The 14,788-nt window shown below is 37.1% G+C and overlaps 1 long non-coding RNA gene and 1 pseudogene across 1 annotated transcript; one reads left to right on the top strand and one right to left on the bottom strand.

Annotated features, from left to right (window-relative positions):
* Positions 1–8,492: 8,492 nt before the first annotated feature.
* On the bottom strand, positions 8,493–10,218 carry LOC103342381 (uncharacterized; annotated as a pseudogene).
* Positions 10,219–12,449: 2,231 nt separating this feature from the next.
* Positions 12,450–14,355, top strand: LOC148915044 (uncharacterized). Its single transcript, XR_016122874.1, has 2 exons — positions 12,450–12,536; positions 14,059–14,355. It is a non-coding gene; the product is annotated as an uncharacterized LOC148915044 (long non-coding RNA).
* The last annotated feature ends 433 nt before the right edge of the window (positions 14,356–14,788 follow it).

The following is a 14,788-nucleotide window of genomic DNA, read 5'->3' as shown; positions in this document are numbered from 1 at the left end:
CCTAACATGTTCAAAACAAGTGTTACCTAAAGTGATTTAGTTAGATTGTTTACATCCTCATTTTGATTTGATTGGACCAAAGGTATTCTATGACAGGACCCACTAGGGATTGCCCCCTTAGCATTTGTGATGAACCATGTGCCTATCTGACATCTCGCAGATGTTAGGCCCACTTTACTAATATGCCCTTAACCTTGTTACAAACCAAAAAGGACTTCAACTTATACTGAAAATTTGGTAGTCTCCCCTAAAACTGGAGCACTTCCCAAATAAAAACAAGCATATAATTCCCAACCTCCACCAAACACAAGATAAAGGCACACACATTCAGAAACAATTTTATAGGCCTCAGGCTTTCTATCTAACCCTAACATGGGCAATATCATAGTAACTTAAGTAATTAGATTTAGTTTACAACAACAATGAGGTGTAACATACATGATAACAAGAAATCCTACAAAAGGAGTAGCAAAGTGCACCGAGAAGATGGCTTAAAGTGGATTCACGGATCTCATCAAACTACTAAAGGAAACATTAAATCCTAGGTATATTTAGTCACAAAGATAAGGTTACAATTAACCTAAGGCATCAAAAGCTTTAAAATTTAATCTTTGAGCTATAATATAACTAACCCCAAGTACCTTGAGGCTTGTGGTAGATTGTTCCACTCCTAGACATTCTAGAATTAAAAAAAAAAAGAGAATAGAAATTTTACCCTTGAAGCACTACTCAAGGTTGACATCCTTTGTGTTGATCACCTTATGGAAGGCCTTCTAGATTCACCAAATTACCAATGAAGGTGATCTCTAACTTTTCCACACCAAGGAAGATGGAGGATATGATGCAACCTAGGAAGGAAAAAAAATGCTAGTTCTCAATTCCTAGGGTGGCCGGTTTTGGCTAGGTGGGAGGAGCAAGATGGTGTTCTAACTCTTCTCTTGAAACTAGCTCAAAAAATCCTAATTTTCTCAAGTGACAAAATTCACTTATATAGACCCACAAGAAGGAGACCAAAGTCTCCCTCTAGGTAAAACGACCTTGGGATCTTCATTGGGCCTCTTGGGCTTTTGTGGTCATCCTACTATGCCCACATGTCTTAACTAACCCAAGCCCAATGGGCCTTGAACCCAATTTTATAGTTTAGGCCCAAACTACTGTTTTCCCGCATTAACTTAATTAATTCACTCTTCATTAAATTAATAAGTCTATACACATCATATTTATTTCCTTTTATCTAACCTTATCGGTGTGCTATCCATTAGGTTCTAATCGGCGTGGTAGTGGGCGATCAAAAACCCTTTATTAATTGATTGTGAATTAAAACTCCCTTTTAATTCTCCCTTTATTAATCTATGGTCTCATGTGATTCATTGGAGCATGATCATAATCTCTATTATTAATCTAGCTCGTTGTTGAAGGAAACATGCATCTAATGCTTAGAAAATAAACTTTAGCCACAACCTATACAACAAAAACATTCTAAATGGCAGATTCATTTTGTTTATACTAGTTGAGCTAAACCTTTTTCATTTTAAAACAAGTATCTTAGCCTAGTCCCTTTGAACACAAATAGAAAGGCAAAAAGGGAATAGATCTTTACCCTAGATAACATTTTCCTGATTTCTCAATAATGAACACCTTTGTTGGAAAGGCCTTTTGTTTGTCTTGATTTTGACTCCTTCACCTTAAGGCTCCAAGATTGGAGTCCTCTACCTCACCACACCAAATGCTCCTAGAGATGAAGAGAAGGCAATCAAGAAGTATGGATGCTAGTCTACTTCTTGATTGAACCAATTTTTGGTTTATAGAAGATGAGATACAAAGATGATCACTCATCAACCAAAGTAGGAAACCAAAAACCCTAGCTAGGTTTTCTCCAACACTTAGCTTATATGGGACAACACAAAAGGAAATTGGGTGGGTATTTGGGGCTCCATTTGGTCCATGGGTCATGTCATCTTATGCAACTTATCCCTTGGGCCCAATAGCCTTTTGGGCTATTTTGTCCCTTTCCTTTTAAATCATATTTAAAAGCCCTATCCAATATTTTTATATGTCAATATTAAATCCATAATTAATCTTTTAATTATAATTTAACTATTAAATTATAAGTATAGTCTTACTTAATTGACCCGCTCGAACTATTTGACTTTGGTCAATTGCTCCAGTCAACATATTGACTTTTGACCGTTGACTTTGACATTTGATTATCAACCATTAACTTGTATCTCCTCATTTCATTTCTCCTCATTTGTACCTCTAATCACATTCTTTGGGTGTGCAGATCCGTAGGTTTCCTTTAGTAAGGTACTGGGTTGACTCAACTCCTCATAGATGATATACGAATTAAATTCCACAATTTAATTCTTCCTATTAATAAAGGTTAATTGAAACCTTTTAGGACATCCACAAACCATGGTTGTCAGTCACCTAGCGGCAAGTCACGATTATCCAAGCTAAATGAGACGTTGTGAAGAACCCATTCAAATTGTAACGACCGTGCAAGTGAATCATTCTCTTATGTCAATAATCCTTATTCACATTATTAGATCATGGAATCCAATTGTCAATCCACTACTCTATGCAGAGATTTGACCAATCATATCTTGGAGTATTCTCTCTCCTTTACTGAGAGCAGAGATTCCTTGTTGTACATTCATTGGCTTACATGATTCTATTGAGAATCCTAATGAGCACCTTTAAGTTATGCTTAATTCAGCATGACCATATAATGCCCTCAAAGATTAACAACATAGCCACAAAACATCTATGATGCTCAGGTCTAAGGATTAGTTTGCACTATTGCAATTTATGAGTTCCAGCTTGACATATGAGTAAAGACTTCCATGCTATAACTCATGTGTTGGATCGTGTTTAGTGTACTTGTTTTTCTACAAGCACCTACACACATATCGATGTGTCTCCACACTTAATGACTTGAGACCTTGCCATTCCCTACATATAGAGATGATACTGTGTATACTTGGTCTTTAAGGAATATTGACGCCCAATCAATATTCCTATGACTAGGAACATATTCAGGATTTAGGGATGCTGAAAAGTCTCCATGTATGCAATCTCATTACATAGCTCTCATATCCACTTGTGTATTCCTTGGACTGTGGTTGTTCTACATATTGAAAGATAATATAGGATGATTTAATGTATATAACAACCTTTCTTGCCCATTGATATAATATGTCTTTTATCAAAGATGTCCTTAGCTCTAACCATTACATAATTAGTTGGTTTTAAGGGCATATTTCTAATAATCTCCCACTTGCACTTTAAAGCCAATCTGACATGTATCTAATACTCATCTTCTCCATGTGTCGGTTCAGCTGAAGCTGACTCATATGCTTTGTGAGTGGATATGCTATGTTGTCTGCTGAAGCCACCTTGAGCATGCTAATATCTCTATCAGCAACATATTCCCTGATTAATTGATAGTGCCTCTGAATGTGCTTGGTTCTTTGTTGAGACCTTGGTTCCTTGGCTTGTGCTATAGCCCCATTGTTGTCTGACTAGTTCAATGCTTAGAACCACTCCAAGTTGTACTTCTTCATCCAAATTGCTTCCTGAGTTGTGCTTGAGTCCACATTGGTGCTCTACTTGCAACCTCTCTAACTGATTGCCCCTCCATTCAATGTGAACACATATCCAAAAGTGGATTTTTGATCATCAACATCAAATTCAAAATCTGAGTCTGTATATCCTTCCACCAATAATTATGGGTTTCCTTCATAGACTAGTAACATATCCTTGGTCCTTCAGAGGTACTTTAACATAGTCTTTACAACACTCCAGCGTTCTGATCCTGGGTTTGAAACACAAATTTGAAACAAAAATTCCACTCACGAAAGGTCCAACACTGCTCAACCTTGAGTGGGTCCTTCCTGGGATTATGTGGATCCTAAGTACCTATTTTGAGAGAATACAATGATTAGATTAAAGATCAAACAAATCGAACTTTAAATTGAAACCCTAGTTCTTGGAACTCAAAGTGTGTGAATCCTAAAACAAAACATTAGAACTCATCTTGTTCTCCAAGACCAAGAAGGTGTTGGAAGACATCCGGTCAATCGAGCCGATGAGGCGAACCATCTAGGTCAACTAGGCCCACAGTGCATACAATCTCAAATGTCTCATACAAAAGTCCCTATGATCCAACGGTTAGATAATCATTGATCACACAATATTCGACGATTGACAAACTTAACCCTAGAATCATCAATCCGGAGATCCGGACCTCGATTCTAGATTCATAAGTTCCTACGGACTCCTAGTGATATGGGGACCAACATTTCCGACAATGGGATCAATCCGACAGTTCGATCGTTCCTCGATTGTCGATCAAATAATGGAATCTCGCATGTTTGAGCATACTATCGTGCTCAAGATGACGTGGGGATAATTTTAAGATAAAATGTGGCCCCACTATGCAACCCATGCGATGCTAATAACGGCAGGTGGATTGAGTTATTTTTTGGCGACAAAAAAAGTCCAAATCACCGCTCTAGGGCTATATCAAAACATTTAGCTAAGTGAGATGAGCAAGTTCATAATTTGGTCGACAGCTGAAAGTGATCGAAAATGGCTTGAAATTGGAGTTTTTCTTGCGGCGAACTAGACTTTTACAATGTCAATTTGGGTTTTCCAGCGTTCTATGTTTGTTTTTAATTTTTATATTTTGAAATGATAGCCCCATACTTGTTTTTTAACGCGTAATATAAAACCAAAATATATTACAAAGACAATAATTTACTAAATTTCCCTCTTTCATTCTTGTACCTATTTATTTAGTGGCATGGTCATATTTTCTCACTCTCACACACTCGAAACTAGAAGCTTTAGCTTATTTTATGGCTAATCAGAACAACAATAGGCAAGAAATTATCCAAACTCAGACCCAAATCCAAAGTCAAACCCAACCCTAGAACAAGACCATTGCTAATTAGAATCAAAAGGACAACAAAAAAATGACTCACTAAAAGAAGAAGGCCAAGAATATGCAGAAAATGAAATGTAATATGTGCAATACTTCAGTCAAAATGAAGGAAGAATGAATGACCTTGAGAAAATGAAGCATGGCAAGGTTGCTCAACTTAAATGTAATATGTGCAATGCGGCCGAATGACTAAAAGCAGTCAAATGCATAAAATAAGCCAAGGGAAATGATTTTCTCATATGTTACAATTCAAATATATAAGGAATTATGTCAACTTGATGGTCAACCAAAGTTGTAACATCCCTATTCAATGTTTAATTATTTAAGTTATATACAATAATTGAGTTATTTAATTATAAAATTACAATTTGCCCTCGGGGATAGGGTCATTTTGGTAACTTTTTAACCCGGTAAGATTTTGGGGAAATGAATGGCACCATGACATAGACTGCATCGATCTGAGTCCGTAAACATATAATGGACTCAAATTGGAGTTGTAACGAAGAAGTTATGATCAATGGAAGCCTAGTGGCTGTACAACCGTAAATATTTTGAAGTTCAGTTATAAAAGTCAGATTTTTTTCTCTCTTCTCTCTCTCTCTCTCTCTCTCTCTCTCTCTCTCTCTCTCTCCCACAGGCCCTCTCCTTCACGCGACACACCACCCCTCCCCCAAACTATGCAACCGGCGGTTTTTGGGCCATCGCCACCACCTCCGCCACTATCTGAGTCGGGATTGGTCCCAAAACGAGCCCTTGACTTTCCTCTTCCTACCCACCCTCCGTCACCTCACCCACCGCCTCCTGTCGGCTGGAATATCGAGAAAACCAACGGTTTTTTACCCAAAATTTCCATCGCTCATTCTAGCGATTCCGACCACCATTTTCTTTGATCTAGGCATGCTTTCTCATCCTCTCAATGTGTTCTAGCTGATGGTTGGGTTGATTAGGATCGATTTTTGAGTTTTGGAACTCGATTTATCGCTTAAAGTTTGGCCAGTTTTTGGCTCTTTTAGAATGATATAATAATTGGAATTAGTGATTTAGAATTCATTATGCTTGTTTTTCTCACTGTTGCTGACTTGTTTGGCTCTATTTGTGTTTGCTATCTAATGTTTGTGAGCAAATTGCCATCTAAGTTCAGTTTTGTGTAACCATATTTGTAGGCTTATGAGGAATATTTCAGCATCCCTTGATGCATCACATGCCATTTCTTGCCTTGAAAAAAATATTGTAATATTTGTATAAGGCAAAGCTCATTTTGTAGCTACCTGATTGCTTCAATGGGTCTACAAGTCATTGAAGCAATTAGCTACCTGATTCCTTTTCCAACAAGTTACAACAACACTATCTCTTGCAGTAGCTTCTATCCTCAGCTAGCATAACTGTGTTGTACTTTAGTGACTTAAGCCACTACAATTTTGGAGAGGAATGCCAAAAATTCCATAGGGCAGTTGCATTGGCGTACCTGAGTTGGGTAACAATTGCAATTTCTTCTCTAATTATGCTCTAGCTATTGGCAGCATGTTAGACCACTTGTTTGTATAGGTCATAGGATTTGTTTCATCTCATTGTAGCCCTTCTCTGTCATATATATATGGGTAACAATTGCAATTTCTTCTCTAATTATGCTCTGGCTATTGGCAGCATGGTAGACCACTTGTTTGTATAGGTCATAGGATTTGTTTCATCTCATTGTAGCCCTTCTCTGTCTCATATATATATATATATATAAAACATAAACAAGAAATTGCAGTGTCAATAGAAAAGGAAACAAACTGGATAGAACATAGCAGTACAATATTAAAAACTTACTCTCATTATGTTGTCTCCACTGGAAGAAGTGGGATTAGAGTTGGGAAACAGCTGTATCAAACTGGAATTATAAAATGGATTTACATTTACTTGTAAATTTGAAGGATTAGCAAAAGGAATTACTATTTTTTCTGTCAAATTTGTCCAAATTGATAAATTGATGATGATGTGAATAGGTTAGTGGCCAAAAGATCCTCATGAGTTTGTAATATTATTAAGGAGAAAGGCAGAGAGTGTATGCTTTTTTCCTTCCAATTTTCCACTATGAGTTAGCTAACAATGATTTTGCATACAAGAACTTAAACTATATATTTGTATTGTTGGTGTGGCATATTGCCACTACATCTTCATTTTCTTTTCTAAAATAAATTCAACAAAAGAAAAGAAATTTGATAATTACTGTTCTTGGATTTAGATTATAGGTGATCTAGGTTCTTTGTGATTTTAATGCGCAAAACACTATTTAGTGTTGACTTGGTTTTGATGTTTGGTAATGTTTGGATTCTTTATCATACCTTGCAATTGAAATGATGTAAATGAAATGATGGCAGTGATCTTGGCAAATGAAATGATGTAGTTGTTAACTTTCAGTAAGTGGTATAAATAGTTGTTATACTGTTCATACCTTGCAATTGAGAATTTTTATAACATAGTATTAATAGTGTACTTCTATGACATAATATTAACAGATTTTCAGTAATAAACCATGCTCCATATTTTACTCTATATATAGTTGTGCACTTGAAGTTTATGATATGCATAATGTGACTTTTACTAGGAAGATAGTTTTATGACATAGTATTAGCAGTATACTTCTATAACATATTATTAACAGATTTTCAGTGACAAACCATGCTCTATATTTTGCTCTATATACAGCTATGCACTTGAAGTTTATAATATGCATAAAGTGATTTTTACTATGAATAGATTTCTATGACATGGTATGAACAGTGTACCTTTTTTTTCTTGTAGAGATATTTTCTTTTGCCTTTGCTATTCTTTTTGGTGAAACTGTGGACAATTGGAGGTGGTTTCGGCAAAGGATATCGGATGTCTTGCTGGGTTTTTTTGAGTTTTTTTTTGGTATGAAATAGTATTAACAATGTACTTCTATGACATGATATTAACAATGTACTTCTATGATATGATATTAACAATGCACTTCAGGCTTGCTAGACTTGATTTGGGTATTTTTTTTTTTTTTTGAGTTTTTTGCTTGGGCTTGTTTTAAGTTAATCAATGGCAGTCATGTAATTTATAGGAACTTCAACACTCATTTCTTATGTAATAAATGATTTTTTGGTGTGTTTCGAAAGTACATTCCATGTGTGGTGTTTTTTTATAATTTCAGCCTCTATTTTGAGTAAACTACTTAAGCTCCCTTATAACATTCCCATAGACTAGCAAAAATTATTTTGAAATTGAAATATGGAACAAGAAACTTCACTGCAGTTTATGGTCAAAAACTACAACAAACAAACCGAAATTGCAGTGTAGTTTAAGAAACAAAATTTGCTCAAAATTGAAAACAAGCATTGAATGGCAGTTAAAAACGAATATCCACTGATGAAACAATTGTATAATTTTCATTAGCTTCAAAAAATAATCATAATGTCCAATTAGAAGTTGTGTAGCCAATTAAAAGCAACTAAAAACTGCAATGCAGAAACTGACTATACATTCACTAAATCATATCTAACATAAGCAATCGTCAACTGAGAAAGAATGTTCATATCACCGCCTTGCAAGTCTTCCGGTTGTGCCCAGTAACACTGCACCCGACTGCATTTTAATGGCCTTGTAAATTCACCAAAAGCTTTGATCCTCTTTGTTGGTGGTCTTCTGGCTAGCCTATTTGTAATTGGCGGAAGCACAACTCTAGTGGCAGAACCGTTGCTGCCCAAGCCTTTCCCAATATATGGAATAAGAAAAATAGGACTCTCATAGGCTTTTCAAAAGAAGTCAGACCTGTAGTAACACTTCACGTAATCATAAACTGAATCTTTCTTTGCTAGAATTGTAGCCACCGCATGCGTGCAAGGAAAACCATCAATTTGCCAAAGACGACAAGAACATGTCCTTTGCTCGAGATCAACCATCACAGAATAATCAGCAAATACTTCAAAAACAGTACAACTAAAACGACGAGTTGCCCAAGTCCTACCAACCTCCACGTTTTCCCACAATCTAGTTTTCATCTCCGGACACAAAATTGTTGTCCATTTCTCAGCTTCAATTCATCAGTGAGAATTCATTACCATCAATTTTTGTCGAATCCCTTCTATCAAAGGTAGCACCGGCAAATCTCAAAACACACCATAAACTGTTGTTTGACATTACCCCATAACGCATTCCTTTGAAAAATGTGTTGGCATAGTGATCTCTAGACAAATCAGATATAAATGTCTTCACTTTCGAACTCCCAAGAATCACCAACTCGTCCATTGCTACCTTAAACTCTTCCTCCGTTACAGCATATGCGCATCTACTAAATAAATTGATAACACGGTCTTGGAGCAGTTTCCCATAACTTGACTTCGGGTACTTCAATATCAAATTCTGTTTGAGGTGATAGTAACAGTAAGAATGAGGCCATCCAGGAAACACAAACCCCATTGCATTTAACTAACCTTGATTGCGGTCTAAGAAAAAGGTTACCACTCTCGGTAGCAATATAGCAGCCAAATGTTGAAGAAACCAAGTCCAATTCTCCTTTGTCTCAGAATCAACAACTCCAAAAGCTAGAGGATAAAACCCTGCAAAACAAAACCAAAAGCACAAGTATAAGCAACAAACGGAAACTGCAGTGCAATTTATGAAATCAAATCTGCTCAAATTTGAAAGGAAACCAAAAGGCAATTCCATGATCAAAGTACTAAAACTAAGTTTAAAACACATTTAAGTTCATGAGCAGTTGCAACATACCCACAAACTTGCAAAAATTATTAAGAAAATTGAATTATGAAACAAGAAACTGCACTGCAGTATCTACTAAAAAACTGCAACAAATGAAATCTGCAATACAATACAGTAACCATACCTTGATTCCCATTCTTTCCGGAAGCACAGAAAAGTTGTCCCTTGTACTTGTTCTTCAAAAACGTAGCATCAATGAACAACAAGGGGATGCAATATTGAAATCCAGAAAATGCAACCACGAAACGACACAAAAAACCGTCTAAAGCGGTTAATTCCAGCTTCACATTCAAGAACACAGAGAGAACCGGGTTAGTTTCCTTTATGGCATCTACATACCACACTAACTCGTTGATGGACTTCGACTCATCACCGTGAACATCCAATTTAGCCAACTCTTTGGCAAACCATGCATGGCAGTATGAAATGTCTATACCATAATAATCTTTGAACTCGTGTATAATCTCAACTGGCTTCAGCTTTGGTTTTGCACAAATTTTGTCCACAAAGAGAGAGGACACCACACAAGACCACATCATCTTACTCTTTGATTCCCGTATCCGACGCGCACATGTATGCACATTATTTAACGTCCAAATTACAAAACAACCAATAGCTTCACAACAAGAAGCTTAAACATGCCAGCTACAACCCTCCAATTTATTATTGAAAAACAGCAATCACCCGCTTCTTGTCATTCTTGGCACATAAAAATTAAATCCTACTTCAAGTGCGTTGCACAATTTAACCGGAACTCCTCTGCACCACCGTCAAACTTCTGTCCTACGTGATGTACATACGTCTTCCACTCATTTGACAACAAAGGCTTAGTACTTGCTCTCTTTGACCTGCCCAAAAATTCATTTCTGTCTTTGTGATGCAATTTCTGATGACTCGGCCTTTTCACATGCTATCGACTCCTCATTTACACAAAAAGCACCACTATATTCACTACTCCCACATAAATCCTTCACTAAAATATCCACACTCTTCGCATTTGATATCGACAAATATGTCCTCATCATGTCCAAATCACTATCTGTTTCTAGTAAACAACTCGGATAACCGGGCAGCGAATACCGCAATGTGAAACTACCCAATTGCAAACCCCTAAACCTTAGACACAAAGTCTTCGAAACATCAACCATGGATGACTTTGATGAAACTAAAAACATAATGGTTTCCGACTTATATGTGCACTTGGCTATGATACAAACCTCCATTAGCCTTGACAATGCAAACAAAACAACAACAACAACAACAAACAGAAAACAATTCAAATAAGTAAATAATGTAGATGAGCAGTTTCTAGTCAAAAACTGAAATAAGGAGACAGCAGTGCACTTTATGAGAAAACGTATCCTCAAATTTGAATAGAAACCAAAAGAAAGCCATGAGCAGTTGTAACATGCCATACACTTGCAATGAAGTTTATGAAACCGGCAGTTTCTGCTAAAAATTTAAACAAATAGATGCATTTTATGACAAAATCTAAACAAATTCAAGTCCATCCGCAGTTGTAACATTGCCAAACACTTCCAATGCAGTTTATGAAACTAGAAACTGCAGTTTCTGCTAAAAAACTGAAACAAGTAGATGCCGTTTATGATAGAAAATAAAAAAACTTTGAATAGAAACCAGAAGGAAACTAAGATAAAAGCACTAAAACTAAATTCTTAAAACATATAAGTCGATATAAACGAAAACAGGTTTTAAAGTACTCATACCTCACACCTAGGACTGCCAAAAATCCCTACAACCAAATAGCAGTTCAAAATCAAATCTGATCACAAAATGAAGAAGATAGGGTTTAGCATTGAACGCCACAAGATTGCGCTACAAAATCGTGCAATAAAATTGAGCTCGAAATACTCGAACTAAGGAGAACAGAAATCACCCAAAACTGACCCTCATTTCGCATGCAAATCGAACGAACACCTAGCAGAAAAAAGAAATAGAAAAATGAATGAAAACCTACCGGCAACAGTTAGCTTTCTTCATACACGAGCCAATGTTGGTGGAGCAGAAGTGCTCCTCAACTTCTTTATCTGATTGATTCCACATTTCAATTTTTTTTTTCTTTTCAAAATTTTATCTAAGTCCAATAAATTAATCACAGGGACCAATATTTTCCATGATGGGAGCTTGGCTCACTTATCAGGTCCAGAACAAAGACATAATTTCAAAGGAAGTTTGAGGGCATGTTCCGAAAGGCGGTAATAACTACGCTTCTTAGCTTCACATTGAGTTGTTTTGGTCCAATTGATGGCTGGTAAGGCTTCAAACCAAGTGAATTATATGAGTTACACAAATTGACCATATGCCATAGGATTTTATCATCATCCCTGTTTTTCAATTAGCCTCGAGTCATTCAACTGCATCTCTCCTAACACAGACATATTGCTTTTGTTATCTTTCTGTTTGGATAGTCAGATGCCTATGAATGTTTTGTGGATCTGACATATATATTACTGATGCAGCTATGGTTCAAAGACATCTCCAATTGAGGTATAATCTACTTTATTTTACTTTCACAATGACTTTCTATTTCTTATTGTTTCCATTTTATCTTGACACATTATACGCTTTAACCCTTGACTCTTATGCCCTGCTTACTTGCACCTCTAACTTTCTGATTAAGTCAATTGCTACTTTTATCCATCTAATAATCTTATATTGGCTTGATATATACTTTATCTTAACAAGTTGTTCACTTTAGCAATGGACAAAGAATGGGCTGATTTGAAATATTGTTGCTTTGGAAATGTTAGGAACTTCAAAAATTGGCAAGCGAGGCTGCTGAAATTGTGATATTAGACTCAAAGATGAGGAAGATGTCGAATCTCTTATATCTGAGGTTGTTATTGTTTGTCTGTCGCGAATCTCACGGCCTGGTGCTCGGGCCGAGGGGATGTCGTCAACACGTGGCGTCCTTCTTTTGGATGCGGTGCGGTTGTGCGAGGGCATGCCACGGTCTCTGATGCTTGAGATGATGATGAGGTTCAAGTAGAAGATGGTTTAAATGTTCCGCTTTGTTTCGTTCGACTCCTAATCAAGCGATTGTGGCCGAGAGAGGCCCGATCTCGGCCGTCGGGTTCACGGCCTGATACAAGGCCGTTTAATGGTGGTGTTGGTGGGGGTTTTAGGTGTGCTCGTGCGTTGCTTAGAGAGCGACGGTCGTATGAATATGGGGTGAGTGAGGCGATAACAGGGATAGTGCTCCGGCGCCTTGAAAATCAAGGGTCGTATGATATATTGATGAATGGATTTTCCTTACAATCTACCACTACTCCTAATACAACAAATAAAGGTATTGAAAGTGCATTACAGGGAAATATAATTTGCTCCGTGGGAGGCTTTTGGTTTGGTGTTTGAACCCTTTGAATGTAGTCCTGAGCTTAGTATTTATAGGAGTCCTGGAGGGACATTCGACACTGACAATACCTGCGCGGTAGAGTCTGACGGGGGCAAGTGGGTAGTCAAATCGGCATTTGGGATCATGAAGCATGGCGATTTGGGTTTGAGAAGCATGGTGGTGTGACCCCCATAAATCTCGATCAATCTAAACGGCCACCGCCCTGATCGTGGGTTCGCCCCTTGGCCATGGGAACGCATTTAATGCCCTGGTCTGGTGGTTGGTGATCCGACCCTAAGTCGTGAGATTACTTGTGAGAATGTCTGCGCCTAACCACCCTGATTTCCATCACCAGATCCGGACTTTAGTCACTTCCCATGTGCATTTAATGCTTCTTGTAACTAGTGGGTTTGCTGCGAAGTTAGAGGCATTACTTCATTAAATGAAGCGTGGGGGCCCTGAGGCCACGTGGTGATTTAACCATAGCCTTTTTAAGTCGTGTCTTTTACAGCCTTCAATACCGTGGTTGCGAAGCCGAGAGGATTCTGCCTTTGCAGCTCTTCTTTCGTTTTTAAGAAGGCGAAATGCTTGAGGAAACGGCAGGCGCCAGGGCCGAAGGGAAGTCCCTTCAATTAGTTCATGACCGTGATTTATTAAGCACAAATAGTTATAGCTGTCAATGGTAGTCAAGTATTTCATGTTCTATTATTGACTTCAAGTGTATAATATTGTATTTCATGTTTTGTTATTTCATGTTTTGTTCACCAAAAGCACTTAAGCCATTGCTTCCATTGTTTCTATTAGAGCTGCCGAACTTGGTATTAATTTTGCTATTGCAGATATTGTCATTCTTTATGATAGTGATAGGTATTACTCATGCACTGAGATGATACATTTCCCGCTAAGCATTGATGGCATTATGTAGTTCTTTATCAAACCATGATTTTCATTTTCAAACAGTATATATACTACTGAGGAGAAAGCGATTGAGAGGGCTTATAACTACTTATCGATTTTTTTCTAGACCATTGAAAGCACTCTTGGAGAATTCAAGGTCTGTGAAGTGTTTTGAAGCCAACTTGCTGGAAGTGAACGTGTCTCCCAAACAAATGCAGATGGTAGAAGATTGAAGGAGGATAGTCTACTATCACCTCGTACCTCGTATTCTTCAATGTTTGAATCATTTCCTCATTGACGAGAAGAGAGACGAATGAAGTTATGTACTTCTTAGTTAATTTAAATGTACTAATGACAATTTATTTTCATTAAACTTCTCATGATGTACTAGAATCATTTTGAGTAATAGAAATATAATTTAAAGCACTTTGCCTTTGTGTGTTTATATATATATATATATATATATATATTTTTCTTTTTGCATAATTAAAATGATGGAATATATATATATATATATATATTAAGAATTTTTATTTTTAAATTTTTTTTAAAGAATTTCAACAACGTCTAAACTGTGTCATTGAAACCACATTCCATGACGCGGAATAGACGTCATGTTTTGGAAATGTTTCCACGACACGATATCCGCGTCATTGAAACCCCATTCCATGATGCGGAGCAGATGTCGTGTTTTGAAAAAGTCTTCACGACGAGCCATTCGCGTCATTCAAATCTCATTCCATGACGTAGTACAGACGTCGTGTTTTAAAAAAGTTTTAATGACGCGCTATCTGTGTCATTGAAACCCTATTCCATGGCAGAGCAGGCGTCGTGTTTTAAAAGTTTCCATGACCCCC

Source organism: Prunus mume, linkage group LG8, assembly GCF_029339155.1.
Source record: "Prunus mume cultivar Tortuosa linkage group LG8, ASM2933915v1, whole genome shotgun sequence".
NCBI lineage: Eukaryota > Viridiplantae > Streptophyta > Magnoliopsida > Rosales > Rosaceae > Prunus > Prunus mume.
This window is presented reverse-complemented; position numbering and strand designations above follow the sequence as displayed.